This window comes from Cervus elaphus, chromosome 29 (assembly GCF_910594005.1).
Source record: "Cervus elaphus chromosome 29, mCerEla1.1, whole genome shotgun sequence".
Lineage (NCBI taxonomy): Eukaryota > Metazoa > Chordata > Mammalia > Artiodactyla > Cervidae > Cervus > Cervus elaphus.
This window is the reverse complement of record NC_057843.1, coordinates 41,453,432-41,469,892: the sequence shown is the minus strand read 5'-3', so window position 1 is coordinate 41,469,892 and position 16,461 is coordinate 41,453,432. Positions and strand designations below refer to the sequence as shown.

Here is a 16,461-nt window from a genome sequence, read left to right as displayed (position 1 = left end):
TTCCACTGCGTGTCCCACAAGTTTGAAAAGAGTTCCTTAAATTGCTTTTGTTTCCATTTTAATGGCCCCAGGGGGAAAATATCTATCAGATTTAGTATATGCATTTTACTTTGTGGCACTTTGAGATTCGACCATATCATCTGTAATGAAAACAGAGCAACCTTTAAAAAAAAAAAAAAATTGTTAAAAAAAAAAAAACAAAAAAACTTTGCCAGAGACATGGCCTGAACCAGTGCCAAAGATTTCAAGCTGGTGAACCAGCAAAGGAGTCAGATAAATCAGAATGAGCGTAACAGATCTGATCTATTTCAGTTCAGATTAACCTCTTTACTATGTCTTCAATGGCCAAAAACCCTGGGTTGCAGGAATAAAAATGTTTAACAGAGCAGAACCTCTGGGGAAAGAAAAAATAAAAAAAGAGAAATGGCATGAAGAAAAGTGAGACGTGTGACCATAGCTATACATGACCTGACCACGGTGAGGATTGAGAGCAAGGGAGGGAAGGATTCTGTGCCAATCTGAGAGCCAGATTTATTTCACTTGTATATAACAATTTCAGGTCCCAGTGACAGTTTACATTAGTTGGCAACAGCTGCTTATAGGTCAGGTAACAATCCCATTGAACTGCCTCATAATGAACAACTGCAAATTCCACTTTGGCGTTAATTACATTTCATGCTCTTTGAAAGTCTCAGAAAGGCTGCGTGAAAAATATAGAACCAGGTTCTGCTTTTCTGATCTGCACTCCCAATCAGGATAAAGCCCGTTCTGCACCTTCAGAAGTAAGGTGGTGGGTGGTAAGATGGTCACGAATCACGGACCAAGTGGGTCTTCACCTGGGCCAAGATGTCTGGGTATTTACTAAGGATGAAAGACACTCATTCAAGCCAAAGGATTTGTAAGAGATAGAGGAGTGCATTCCTGGGCTGACCAGGATGGAGTCAGATTTTGTACAGGATAAGCAAGGGAAATAACATACAGGGTCCCCTTCTCTATGTCAGACAGCTTCCCTGATAGCTCAGTTGGTAAAGAATGCAGGAGACCCTGGTTCAGTTCCTGGATCAGGAAGATCCACTGGAGAAGGGATAGGCTACCCACTCCAGTATTCTTGGGCTTCCCTTGTGTCTCAGCTGGTAAAGAATCCACCTGCAATGCAGGAGACCTGGATTTGATCCCTGGGTTGGGAAGATCCCCTGGAGAAGGGGAAGGCTACCCTCTCCAGTATTCTGGCCTGGAGAATTCCATGGATTGTATAGTCCATGAGGTCGCAAAGAGTCAGACCGAACTGAGTGGCTTTCACTTTCACAACTTAAGCATCACAGTAATTGGAACAGTCCAATCTGAATCTAGGCATGTAGGCTTTGGGTGAGTAAGTGTCCTTGGCTAGTGTTTCTCATACTCACCCCGCCATCCTAAGTTTTATTGAGATATCACTGACTGAAACATTGCATATGTTTAAGGTGTGCAACAAAATGATTTTATATATATATAAATATATATATATATAAATATATATATAATGATCACAATAAGTTTATCTGACATCCCTCACCTCACATAGTTTATAGTCATTTCTTGTGATGAGAACTTTTAAGTTCTTATATGTTTTACCTGCATATGAATTTATCTAGGATCTCGCCAGTTGCAGATGCTGACTTAGCAGGTCAAGCATGGGGCCTCAGGTTCTGCATTTCTTATGAATACTCAGGTGATACCAGATGTTATAGCTTTGCAGACCATACTCCCAGTGCTGAGTTTTACAACCTTGAATTCTGTTGAAATTTTGAACTCTCTGAGACAGGAGATGAGTTATGTCGGGTGGCACTTGGTGATGCTGAATGCATCCTTGCAAAGGTAAGTTGGCCTAGATTCTGACACCTTTACTTTGTGACTCACTAGGGTTTCTCCAAAGAATTTATTGGGCTGCCTCCACAAGCGTTGTTTTCATTTCCACTGTAGACACTTTCTAATTTACTCATGGACACCCTGGAGAGAGTTGTGACAAAGCTTTGGATATGTGTGAAACTCTGTGACCCTTCTTCAGCTCTGATATTCATAAATATTACTTAGAGACAGGGAAATATAGGCTTCAAATATCCACACATTTTCCCATTTGAAGACCCCATTATTATTTAAAATATACTGAGAAGGCAAAAATTGTATGGCACTGAGCAAGAACTTTTAATTTTTCATTGCAGTGTGAAACTTAGCACAGAATATTCTCTTTTCCTTTTCACAATTCCTCAAGTTTTGTGATAAGATCAAGAAGCTTTACATGAATTTTTATAAATCAATATATAATATTAATTCCTGTATATAATTTTATTACTATATCATACGAATTTTTACTATCAAAGATGTGTTTAGAAAATACTCCTGTAACAAACTCGTATGGTATTTTTCTTCAAACCACGCAAACTATGTTTCCTTAGAGGTGCCTCTATAGGATATCAAATTGATGCTCTCCATAAGGTCAATGAAAATTCATGACCTAGTAGGGAGGTTGGAGATAGATGCACCAACCTTTTGAGATGTTTTCATGGATAGTGATAGTTGGAGACAATGAGATAGAAGAGATAATCTAGTGGGATCCTGAGATATGTCTCATTCAGTTTCAAATCCCCATCTCAAATCACCAACCCAGCTGAGACGTCTCATCTTTTATAAAGCTCCTACCCTTTGGCAGAACACTGAGCAAGACCGTTAATGTTGAAAGGGATATTAGAGTCATCTAATATAAGTATAGTGACCACATTATTTATCTTTCAAACTGGGACACTTTTGAAAGTGAAATGAGGAAGAACTAATAATTATGTAAGAACAACAGCTGCAAACTAGTTGTGTAGGAAAAAGTGGAATGTGTGGACATCTTAAATATAACCCTACCTTCTAATGAGAATAAAAATCCACCCAATTCCATCCCAAACAGTTGGCCATTTGACCTCTTTGTTGAGCACCTCTAAGGAAAGTTCCTCATTCCTACCTAGGATGCTTATTCGTCTATTAGGTTGGTTTAGTTATTAGAATGTTCTTTCTACCATTGGCATATTATTTGCATAACATTCCCTTTGCTTCATGTGGCCTACGGGGGCCACTCAGAACAAGTGGGCTTCCTCTTCTTGGTGTGACTACTCAAAGGATTGAGTGGTTTCTCAGTTAGGCTGTTTCCCCAAAGTTGCTGTCGTTTTTTTCCACCCATGTTTCCGCAGTTCCTTCTAATGGAGTGAATGACTCTATCAACAGTCTGGGTCTCAGGAGGTATGCTAAGTAGAAAGAATATTGAAGGGTATTTAATCCAACTTATCACCCCATGTTCACGTTTCCTCTAAGACACCCTTCCAGGCTGTTGTCTACTCTTTCTTTAAACATTTCCAATGAATGGGAACTTATGTTTTCAGAAGTAGATTATTCCATCTTTTTCCAACCCACAACTGAATGAAGAGCCAGGGCTCTTAAAAGTCTGTTTCATTATACACTCCACAAAGAGTCTTATCAGAGGGTAAAATTAATTCTAAGAATTTTAGAGTCAGTAAAAATACTAGGTAAATCCAATTGTTTCTGGGAAACATGTGACATTGATAATGAATCATCACTGCCTTTAATCATTCAATAAATACTTGTTGACCATACACTACTTTTTAGAGATTAATCATGGCACAGGGTCCCAAGGAACTTGCAATTTGGGGGAGAAAGAAGGTAAAATTGTATTATAGCACTTATCACATACTGTCTTATATTTTATTCACTTGTAAAAGTCATGTGGTGATAAAGAGAAGGGGAAACCAAGTTAGTGTTGGCTTGACAGGGAAGACTTCAAAGGAGGTACCAAGTGAATAGGTGAACAGTGTTTCTCCAGACAAAGAAGATGGAGAAAGCTGTTAAGCGGAGTGTAAAATGTATACAAAGAGAGGGCTCAAACATCTTTCATTAGATGACTCAGAAGTTCTCAGAATTCATTCCACTCAATTGATGGATTAAGTGACTTGGCAATTTTTCTATCTAAGAGTGAGTTTCCTTGATTCATTATTGACACATTTTATTAAGAATGGTTGAAGCTGGCTTGGAAACTCTTTAATTCTTCAGTGAGAGGGTTATTGGAAGTCTTGATTCTTGTGTTTACTGAATAAGAGACATAGGTGATATCCAAGCTCTTGTTATCTCTAGAATTCTGTTAGTGTCGTGGGTACAACAGTTAAGTGATTCCTGGAGTGAGAGCCTGGGACTGCTCCTGTGTTCAGGTCTCACTATTAAGTAGCCTTCATTATGAGGAAGGGCCTTCTTCTCCCTGAGGATTTCCTTCTTTGTAAAATTGGAGGCTGTTCTATATAAATCTTAAGTTTCTTTTTGTATCTAGTATGTAAAAATAATAACGTATTTTTTTGGCTGTACTGGATCTTTCATTGCTCCGCAAGGGCTTCCTCTCATTGCGGTGAGTGAGGACTACTCTTTGTGGCAGTGTGTGAGCTTCTCATTGCAGTGGCTTCTCTTGTTGGTAATTTAATGTAAAGAAATTTGCGGGCGTGAAGCATAGGCTCTAGGAACCAGGGCTTCAGTAGATGCAGGGTGTGGGTTCACCAGTGCGACTCTTGGGCTCTAGAGTCATTGTGGTACATAGGCTGAGTTGCCCCGAAGCATGGGGGATCTTCCTTGATCAGGGATCGAACCCATGTCTCTTGCATTGGCAAGTGGATTCTTAACTACTGGACCACAAGGGAAGTCCGGAGTCTGGGGTTTTATAATAACATCTTCTTTCCTTGAATATTTTCTACACCCTTTGTGACGTTGTCCAGGAACCCTGTCTAGATGTGGGAACTGGCTTTGTCTAGCTTGGGGATGACCAGTGGCCAATTGCATTGACTGGAGAGAGCTGAGGATAAAGGAAAGCAGGTTGGAGCTGGGGAAGGTAGAGCCTGCTGCGCGTCGGTGCAACAAACTGAATTGGAAACAAAACCCATATCAGAGCTGCTAGGGAAACAGCAGTTCTCCACACGCTTAGTATCTTCAGCCTCAGAAGAATCACTACCAGGTTCTTAGAATTAACTCATAACCTCCTTCATCCAGTTTGTCATAGGGCATCATAATTATTGTTTTTAATCATAAAATATTTACAAAATACTCAGAAATATAGAGAACAGTGCTTACCTGGTGGCTCAAACAGTAAAGAATCTGCCTGCATATTTTGAGATTAATCCTTTGTCTGTTGCTTCATTTGCTATTATTTTATCCCAATCTGAGGGCTGTCTTTTCACCTTACTTATAGTTTCCTTTGTTGTGCAAAAGCTTTTAAGTTTCATTAGGTCCCATTTGTTTATTTTTGCTTTTATTTCCAATATTCTGGGAGGTGGGTCAGAGAGGATCCTGCTGTGATTCATGTCGGAGAGTGTTTTGTCTATGTTCTCCTCTAGGAGTTTTATAGTTTCTGGTCTTACATTTAGATCTTTAATCCATTTTGAGTTTATTTTTGTGTATGGTGTTAGAAAGTGTTCTAGTTTCATTCTTTTACAAGTGGTTGACCAGTTTTCCCAGCACCACTTGTTAAAGAGGTTGTCTTTTTTCCATTGTATATCCTTGCCTCCTTTGTCAAAGATAAGGTGTCCATAGGTTCGTGAATTTATCTCTGGGCTTTCTATTCTGTTCCATTGATCTATATTTCTGTCTTTGTGCCAGTACCATACTGTCTTGATGACTGTGGCTTTGTAGTAGAGTCTGAAGTCAGGTAGGTTGATTCTTCCAGTTCCATTCTTCTTTCTCAAGATTACTTTGGCTATTCGAGGTTTTTTGTATTTCCATACAAATTGTGAAATTATTTGTTCTAGTTCTGTGAAAAATACCATTGGTAGCTTGATAGGGATTGCATTGAATCTACAGATTGCTTTGGGTAGAATAACCATTTTGACAATATTGATTCTTCCAATCCATGAACACGGTATGTTTCTCCATCTGTTTGTGTCCTCTTTGATTTCTTTCATCAGTGTTTTATAGTTTTCTATGTATAGGTCCTTTGTTTCTTTAGGTAGATGTACTCATAAGTATTTTATTCTTTTTGTTGCAATGGTTTACAAGCAACTCCTGCAGCTCAATTCCAGAAAAATAAATGACCCAATCAAAAAATGGGCCAAAGAACTAAACAGACATTTCTCCAAAGAAGACATACAGATGGCTAACAAACACATGAAAAGATGCTCAACATCACTCATTATCAGAGAAATGCAAATCAAAACCACAATGAGGTACCATTACACGCCAGTCATGATGGCTGCTATCCAAAAGTCTACAAGCAATAAATGCTGGAGAGGGTGTGGAGAAAAGAGAACCCTCTTACACTGTTGGTGGGAATGCAAACTAGTACAGCCACTATGGAAAACAGTGTGGAGATTTCTTAAAAAACTGTAAATAGAACTGCAATATGACCTAGCAATCCCACTTCTGGGCATACACACTGAGGAAACCAGATCTGAAAGAGACACGTGCACCCCAATGTTCATCGCAGCACTGTTTATAATAGCCAGGACATGGAAGCAACCTAGATGCCCATCAGCAGAAGAATGGATACGGAAGCTGTGGTACATATACACAGTGGAATATTACTCAGCCATTAAAAAGAATTCATTTGAATCAGTTCTAATGAGATGGATGAAACTGGAGCCCATTATACAGAGTGAAGTAAGCCAGAAAGATAAATAACATTATAGCATACTAACACATATATATGGAATTTAGAAAGATGGTAATGATAACCCTATACGCAAAACAGAAAAAGAGACACAGATGTATAGAATAGACTTTTGGACTCTGTGGGAGAAGGCGAGGGTGGGATGTTTCGAGAGAACAGCATGTATATTATCTATAGGGAAACAGATCACCAGCCAGGTGGGATACATGAGACAAGTGCTCGGGCCTGGTGCACTGGGAAGATCCAGAGGAATCGGGTGGAGAGGGAGGTGGAAGGGGGGATTGGGATGGCAAACACATGTAACTCCATGGCTGATTCATGTCAATGTATGACAAAACCCACTGCAATGTTGTGAAGTAATTAGCCTCCAACTAATAAAAATAAATGAAAAAAAAAAAAAAAAAGAATCTGCCTGCAATGCAGGAGACCTGGGTTTGATCTCTGGATCAGGAAGATCCCCTGGAGAAGGGAATAGCAACGAACTCCAGTATTCTTGCCTGGAGAATTCCATGGACAAAGGAGCCTGGTGGGCTACAATCCATGGGGTCGCAAAGAATAGGACGTAGCTACGTGATTAACACTTTCACAGAGAACAATATATGGACACCAGTGAACCTCTCACCCAAATTTACTGAGTATCAACATATATCTATATATTTGTTTCAAATATTTTCTTGAGGAAAATAATATTACTAATATTATTATTACTAAAATATAACCAAAGACTCAGTTCTCTCCCCACCTCATTCCCTCTCTTCACAAGGGTGAAACTATCTTGAAGTTCACATATATCTACTGTATTTTTTTTCACTTCTGCAACACATGTATATATTCTTAAGAATATATGCATGTAGTGTTATATTATACACTTAAAAATGTTATATAACCAATGTCATTCTCTATGATGTTGTGACTTACTTTTTTTTTTTAACCTGGTACTAAGTTTTTGTTATTTGTCCATGTCAATACTTACAAATCCAGTTCTCTCAGCATCACTTCAGTATAGCAGTGTACTGTATGAATAGGCTTCTTATTTATTTACTCCCCTCTTGGGAGCATTTTTATAAAAATATTCTGGGAAAGAGAATCCAGGGTTGATTGAAGGTCCATTCTCTGGGCTTCTGTTGTACGCGAAGTCGGGTGCTTTCGTGGCCTTTGTCATACTGCCTTTTCATCCTTGATTAGCTTTCTTCCTGAGAAACAGAGACAGTTTTAATTCACTCATGCGGTCCTTCATTCAGCAAGCAGTTAACATGAGCAGTTATGTTTCAGGGAATTTGTGGAAATGTTTTTTGAAAGGTGAACACTGAATATTTCCAGACTAGATATAACCTAGAGCAGAAATCATGAACTGTACTGGAGACACGTGGTCTGAGCACAAGGAGGAGTCTTATTTTATTTATAAATTAATCTAACATTTGAAAAAAATGAGAAACCACATATAAATCACAGATTCTGACTTCTCTTGAGAAACTGAAAAACTAACACAGCCTGTATGCTTGTTTGTTGAAAACTGACCGAAGCTGGGGGATGGCAGCACCCTTTAGATAACGGCATACTGTCTCTACTTAGATGGCTGCTCTCATTGAGGGTATGTTTGGGTCTCGTGAATCTTCAAGTCAGTCATGCTTCACATGAAGGAATGTGGGGGAGCTACCAGGGGGAAGCTGGGCTGACATTCTCTCTACACATGTGACAGGACAAGCATGTCTGACACAGAGATGTTCGCAGGGGCAGGGCAGAAGGTAGGCAGATGGAGCAGCCTCGCCAGTGAGCCTTGGTGCTTGGGAGATTAAACGCAGCACCGCTTGTCTGTGTGGTAAGTAGAGATGATCAGGACTCCTGAACACCATGCCTTTACACCATTATATAATTATATAGCAGTATAGTAAGACATTACTAGTCTCCTTTTAAAACAAACCTTGTTGTCATTTGACTCTGTTTAGTTGATTTTACTGACTAGTCTAAAACCTGAATCTACAATTTCGCCATTTCTCCAGTCACCACAGACTTATGAACAGAAAAACCACTGGAAGGAGGGAAGGTTAAATAACTTGGATGGTTTTTCCCTATGAGGTGCTTACTTGGGTACTTTTTGGTTTTTATTCCCCTTGCAATTTTGAGTAGATCAAATAAGAATTCTTGGTTGGTATAAGGTTCTGCTTAATGACTAATCTTAATGTTGTTACAAGAATTAACAATAGAAGGAGTAACCACCAAACTGGCCAATGAAGAGGGTGTGAGAAAATCATAGATAATAGTTTTAAGGTTTAGAGACGCAGTGATTTCCAGATGTACTCAATTGTCAATTTTCAGAGATATGTTGACTGGGGTATTTCCTATTTGACAGCTTACATGAGACAGGATGGATGGTAGCTGATGCCTTAGAGTATTAAAGACCAGGCTTTCAACTTTAATTTTGTCCTTTGCCAGCAATTCAATTTTAAATGTATCACATTATGTATCTGAAGTCTTAATCCTTATATCTGTAACTGGGGATAATAACACCTCCTGCACAGAATTAAATGAGGTAGCAAATATAAACCACTAGAGCCATACCTGGTGTATGTTAAGTCTTGAATTTAAAAGTATTGCTTGTATGGCAAGAACCATCACAATATTATAAAGTAATTATCCTCCAATTAAAATAAATAAATAAAATTTAAAAATATTACTTGGATATTTTAGTATTTGCTACCTGAGCAATTCCCAAAGTTATCAAATTAACAGTTTCCAAATTTGCTCTAAATATTGCACTGTTGGTTAGAAAAATGCCTGAATCCCAATTCACAGAGTAGGCATTGAGAAGGGAGAACACTCTCAAAGTGATTTGTTTTTCATTATATAAACCAAGATGTTGTCAGAGTTGCGCACTCAGTCCTTCTCTGATTTGCTGACTCAGAAATTCTCAGCTCTGCTGCCTTACTTGCTAGTATCTCTGTGACTTATGATGACCTCTTTTGCCATGAGTAGTTCATTCTTTCTTTTTTCTCTTTCTCTTCTAGTCATTACTTGATAATGTTTCCTCTCCTTTACCTTGAGCTCTCCCTCACACTGACCCATGATTCACCTCTAATCTTTGCCTTTGCACTCAAGGATCACCATTAATCAAGCTTTGCTCTGAGTTACGTAGCAATGCCCCTCTCTGTCATGTCTCACGGAGGTGTATCCTAAGCTTTCTTATCCATTCTTCCTAGATACTTTTGCTCATTCTGATGGCTTCAAGTGAGCTGGCACTCCCAGTTTCATATCTACAGCCAGGGTCTTGATCCTGTTCCAGTTGTTTATTGGATATCTTCACCTGTGGATCCTGCAGAAATTGCAGCCTCAGCATGTCTCAAAGCACATGTCTCTCCATCCCATCTATCTTATACCTCTCATTCTAAGTTCCACGCAGGGACAGTAGTCAGAGCCCTAAAGGTCATACTCGACTCCTTCTGCTTTCTCTCCAGGTTACAAAGTCCACTGAAGTCCAACTTGACCAAGCCCACCACACTCTCTTTGCCCCCACTACTGCTGACTTTCTGCTGGCCCTTCCCATTTGTGCCTGGATTAAATCCAGAGTCCCATGGCTTTCTATTATAGTTTACTTCCTTCTGATATCTGTTCTCTGTTCTTCTCATGCTGAGAGAATGGTTGTTTAAAAATATAATGTTGACAGTGTTACTTCTCCCACCTTTCAAATTCTGTAATGTCTTCTCATAACCTTTGGGATAAATCTCTAAAACCTAACCATGGTAAATAAAGCCCTTTATCATCAGACTGGTGCCTTCTTCTCCTGCCTCACTTTCTCATCACCCTTTCATGACTTCCTGGGGTTCCACTCATCCAAAATATATGCACTTCTGTGAAGACTCCATGCTGGTCTTTGTTACCTTACCCTTAGACCTGTCCTTCTTTGTGCCTGGGACACTCTCCCTTCTCCATATCATCTGCAATTTCCTCTTTTTCTTTAGGACCAAACTCAATTGCCACCTCATCCAAAAGGCTTTCCATGAACTCTTATGTCCATTAATCATAAGTTAGTTCTGACTAATAAATTGTGGAAAAGGGGACTTTGTTGCTTATGAGTCAAAACTATTAAAAGCAATGTGCTGCTTCCATCCCTTTCTTTTTCTGCCATAGAATATTGGAGGCCACACATTTAAAATGATTATAAAATATATGCCCAACATATATGAACCTTCACATGAGAGAAAAATAAGGGATTCTGTGTTGAACCTCTTAGGTTTCAGCTTGATTTGCTACCACAGCAAAGTCAAGCTATCCGATTAGGACCACCTTCCCTGAACTGAATGAAGGACACTTCCTTTTTGGCTCTTCAATATGATTGCGCTGGAATTATTGACTTCCCTTCTTTTCTAGTTTATGAGAGCCTTAAGGAAAGAGATTCCTTTTTATCTCTGTGGCCTTCACTTGAGCACAGTGCTAGCAAATAATAGGAACTCAAGAAATACTTGCTGAATTGAATTGCATCTTATCTGTCCTAAGCATTGGCAGATTAGCCACAATAATATCCATCTTTTGTAGGGATTTATGGCATAAGGTGATTATGCCTAAAGTCACTCACTCCACTAAATGTCAAAGATGCTGAGTTGATGAGACTATCCAAGAAGAATCTTGAGTTTGTTAAAACTCTTCCTTTTCTCTCACCTTTATCAGTCAAGATCTCACAGTAAACAGATGGAATCTTTGTGAGGGAATTGTAAATATTTTTTAAATGAAAGAATGATTTACAGAGGTGTGGGAAGGATTAAGGGAATCAACCAGGGGTGTTGAGTTCCTGGGCACTGGCATCAGGGTAAGGGTGGAAGTGGTGTTCCTAGAGCCCTACTGAAAGCTGCAGCTGAGAACAAAGGTTCATAACAGAAATTGTAGTTATAGAAGGATGCAGTGATTAGCATCATTGCATAGGTTCATCTCTACCATTTTTCCAGATCATTCCCAGATCTGGAAGGAGTATGAGCTACAAATACCCCAGTCTCTCTCTTCTCCTTCCATGGGATCTTCTGCTAAGACTTCCATGTTGGCCAAACCCAACTGAAACGCAAGAGCAATGGAGACCAAGTGATGCAGTCCCTGAGGTTAGACTCTCGGGGAAGATGGGGCAAATCATTTGAGGGGCAGAACGAAGAATAATCAGCATGTACTTTCAAATCAGTTTCTGACACTCAGCTGAGACTTGATGAAGGTTTTGCTTCCACTTGAGTGTCTAGTGAAAGAGTAGGAGACAAGATAAATACTAGTTTATTTTGATACTAGCCTCTAAATCATCCACCAAAGCCCAGCTGATATATCCCTTAGGAAGCCTTCCCTGAACCATCAGGATAAATGCCCTTCTCTAATGCCTGCCTCTTTCACAGCACTTCCCAAATTAGGTTGAAATTTGTATCTCTTTTTGTACCTGTCTCCCTCACCAGACTCTAAGCTCCTTGGGGTTAGGGACTGTATCTTATGCATCTTTGAAACTTTAGCTTCTGGCAAGGATATGGCATCTAGGATTCCTCATTTTGACCCACAGATTTTTACACAAAAACATACTTTTTATACCAAGTTCTAAGTCCTCAGCTGCAAACTCTCTCTTGCATGTGGCACACAGAAAATTAAAAAACAGTGGTTTAAACACATAATATAAAGTTGACATTCTCTGTGCAACTGAATTTCCAGTCCATTGAGAGGGGGGGAAAGCAAAATTATCCAACTGCTTTATGTGTTATATTAACAGGACATCTTAACCTGAACATTGAAGAATGCAGTGAGGGGCAGGCATCATCTCTGTCACAGGGCCACTTGCAGTCTATAACCATCCCCGTTACACAGAGAAGCACTGAAGCCAAAAAGAGAACTATGACATTTGTTTCAAGTTGGCTTAGTTACACAGTGTCTTTCTGTTTGAAAACAGAGTAGAATAGTGCACAGCCCATGGATGTTAGAATTGGACTATTTTGAGATTAAATCATATATTAATGCATATATGTGGAATTCTAGAAAAATGGTAGAGATGAACCTATTTGCAAGTCAGAAATAGAGACAAAGATGTAAAAAACAAGCATATGGACCCCACAAGGGATGAATTGGGAGACTGATATTGACATATATACACTACTTACTATGTATGAAATAAATAACTAGTGAGAACCTGCTGTGTAGCACAGGGAACTCTACTTAACACTCCATGTAACCTAAATGGGAAGGAAATCCAAAAAAGAGGGCATGTATGTATACATATGACTGATTCACTTTGCTATACAGCAGAAAATATTGTAAAGCAACTATGCTCCAATAAAAATTAAAGAAAAGAAAAGCTGACCCTGACACCTGGAGCTAGAGAACAGATGATGCAGAGTTTGTATTGAAACACAGAGAGGTTCTACATGAATCTTCACAAAGGATTGCTTTGCTGACCCACGTGTCCCTGGATATTTGTTGGTTATTGCATCATGCTGTCAATGTTACATAAAAAGTTTTATTCTCCAGCTCTAAACTCCAAACATCAATCATACACCAAAAAAACAACCTGCACTGGAAACAGCGCTACTACCTGACGGGAGCTCAGAGAGAAAAAGATCCTTTACTCATTAATCCATTCGTTCATTGTTTTCACTGAAAACTCAGCAAGTTGAAAAAAAAATCGGACAGCACTACTTTATGATCTTGGAGTAGTTTCTAAACCTCTTTGAGCCTCAGTCTCCTCCTTTGTTATACCTACATTGTGGGGTGGTTGTGAAGCTTAAAATGAGAAAGTGTTGTAAAGTACGGATTCAGTGTAGGAATTCAGTTGTTATGAGCTCCTTCCTTTCCCTTTCCATTACAATATCATGCTCAGAGACTGGAAATGAGAGGCTGTACTCCATCCCACACACACTGTAGGAGACATGTAGGAATGGAGTTGCCAGGGTAGGTGTATGTGCATGGTCCCAAAGGGAAGGCATAAAATCTTTTGGAAGTGATTAATCCAAACAAATATATGAATTGCTTAAGCCACAATGACTAGATCAGATCTAAATCTCCTCTTTGTTGATGTGTAAACACTAGGCTGAGTCTTTAAATCTGACGTCGTGGCAGGCAGGGTCACCTGTGTTCTCACCCACACTTCCTTTAGTCTTTATTTCATCAGAGTCCACCAGTGCCCTTCTAGCTGCTGTCCGAAATGCATTTCCAGCGACTTCTCCCCCATTACAACCCAATACTCACCATAGCCACACAATACACAGTGAATGAGGTGGATTGGAGAAACAAAATCTTCCAAAGAAAATGAGGGATGTGAAGCAGCTCTCTCTCCATTCTGTGCTGTCAATTCTTTCTGAGTGTCAGAACACAGTCGTATAGTAGATGATGCCATCTTGTGGTTTTTGTGAAAATCATCCCTTAAAAAATTCAAGAAGGTCATTGTTTAAATCTCACCACTAGTGTGCCTTTCTATCACATTTTAACAGATTAAGTCATCATCTACTGAAATTTCACCTAACAGAAATGTGAGCCAGATTATTGATAAAGCAGCAGATCAGTCTAATATGGGAAAATCCCACTACTCTAGCTTTAGAGAATCTTAGTACAGTTAGTATAATTATGCATTTGACAAAAAGTTAGATGCAGTCTGGCTCTGTGGTTTGTTTTCCTTGGGAAGCAGTCATACGTTACTTTTTAAAATATCATAGCCTGGAATGCTGATTCCCATGTCACACTGTCATCCTATGCGTCAGCACTTAGAGTAGTGAGTCCTGTGCAGAAAGCTCTCATCCACACTTGTCCAGAAATGTTTCCTCTAGGTTACAATATGCACATAAAGGTTTCACCAACAGCAGCTGTTTGGGCCACTTTTTGGTGTTATGTGAATATTGTGGGTTTGGTTATATTTCCTTGGAACATAAAAATAGGAGGTTTTGGTCTGTTACCTTTGAAACCTCAGGGAAATCAAAACCAGAACTCATTCTGGATGCCTAAGTGATTAATCTGTCGTGTTCTCTGCGTTGAAATAGTGACTTGGTGTACTGAAGAGCTTCTGCAGCAACATTATGTCTCTGGTCTATTCAGAAGTGACCAAAACAACATTAAGAAGAATCCCAGAATAGCACACAGAGTACTATTATGTATAATAAGCATACTAATTAAGGTTTCTTTTATTGTTTATAATCCAATTTCAGTGGAGTCTACTAAAAGAAAACTTAAATTGAAAATGTGTTTTTAAATTATTAATATTTAAATTTTAATTTGTTGTATACTGGTATTAAAACACTTTGACAGCATCTGTGGGACTAAACTGACAATGTTTTGGAAGGCAATTTAAATGACTCTCATAAAATTTATTCTTTCAGTCAATAGATACTTCTCGAGGGCCTTCTAGGTCTCAGGCACTGTATGAGGGGTTAACACCCAGAATGAAATAATAAGATATGATTCCTGCGCTCAAGGACTTAACAGTGTAATGGGCAGAACAAATGAGCAAACTGTAATTATAAATGCATGTAGTTAGTTCTATAATAGGAAAGTTAGGGGCTATATCAGAGAAGGCAGTGGCACCCCACTCCAGTACTCTTGCCTGGAAAATCCCATGGACGGAGGAGCCTGGTAGGCTGTGGTCCATGGGGTCGCTAAGAGTCGGACACGACTGAGCAACTTCACTTTCACTTTTCACTTTCCTGCATTGGAGAAGGAAACGGCAACCCACTCCAGTGTTCTTGCCTGGATAATCCCAGGGACGGGGAAGCCTGGTGGGCTGCCGTCTATGGGGTCACACAGAGTCGGACATGACTGAAGTGACTTAGCAGCAGCAGCAGCAGGGGCTAGATGGGCAAACATGGAGCAATACAGAAATCCAATCTTAGAAGTCATAGGCTTTTAGATGAAAATAACAAAATAAAAGATGAGCAAGAGTTGATGTGAAAAGAATGAGAAATAATATTTCATCCAGAGAGAAGAATATGTGCTTTCTTGGGAACTTTCACCAATGACAACACTGACAGTGACAATTTCACAATGATGTAATAACCTCAGTAGCATTTCTACTGGTCTCTCTTTTAATATCCCCACCTTCAAACCCATTCTAGACGCAGAAGCCCGTGACCCTTTAAAAAGATGTAAACTATAGAACAACAGCTGAGAAACCTGTGCCAAAAGATACCCTTGGAAATACCATGAAAACATTAAGTTTGAATTCTAAGAATTGGTCAAGTAACCCCCAGAAAGGCAAGAAAATAGAAACACAGGAGTAAGAAACAAAGGAAGCAAAGTCAAAAACTAATAAAATGGGAAACTTAGGCTCTAACATATGAACAATTATGTTAAATGTAAACGGTCTAAACACACTCATTGAAAGTTAGAGATGGCAAAGTAGATAAATTCTTCTTAGCTTTAACATCAAAAGCATGGTATATAAAAAGAAAAATGTATCAATTTGAACTCATAAAAATTAAAACCTTTGTTCTTCTAAAGATCTCCTTTTTAAAGAGGTAAAAAGGTAAGGTATAGAATAAAAGAAAATATTGTACAAACTGCTTATCTCACAAAGATTTTGCACTGGGATATATAAAGAACTCTTCAAAAGTCAACAGTTTAAAAAGTCCCAAACAATACAATTGGAAAATGGGCAAAATACATAAGTAGATATTTCACTAAAGAGGATAGGAAAACATGTTTAGTATCTGATTATTATCAATCATGTGCTATTATGGAAATTCAAAATAAGACAATGAGATAACATTATGACCTACAAAAATGACTAAAATTTTGAAAAAGCGACAACATCAAATACCAGGATTTGGAGAAACTGAATCACACATTCACAGCTG

At 39.0% G+C, this 16,461-nt stretch overlaps 1 long non-coding RNA gene across 1 annotated transcript in view; it reads left to right on the top strand.

The window, feature by feature from the left end:
• Positions 1–16,461, top strand: part of LOC122686267 — a 553,524-nt gene that overhangs the window by 147,181 nt on the left and 389,882 nt on the right. The gene's annotated exons all lie outside the window — the stretch shown is intronic.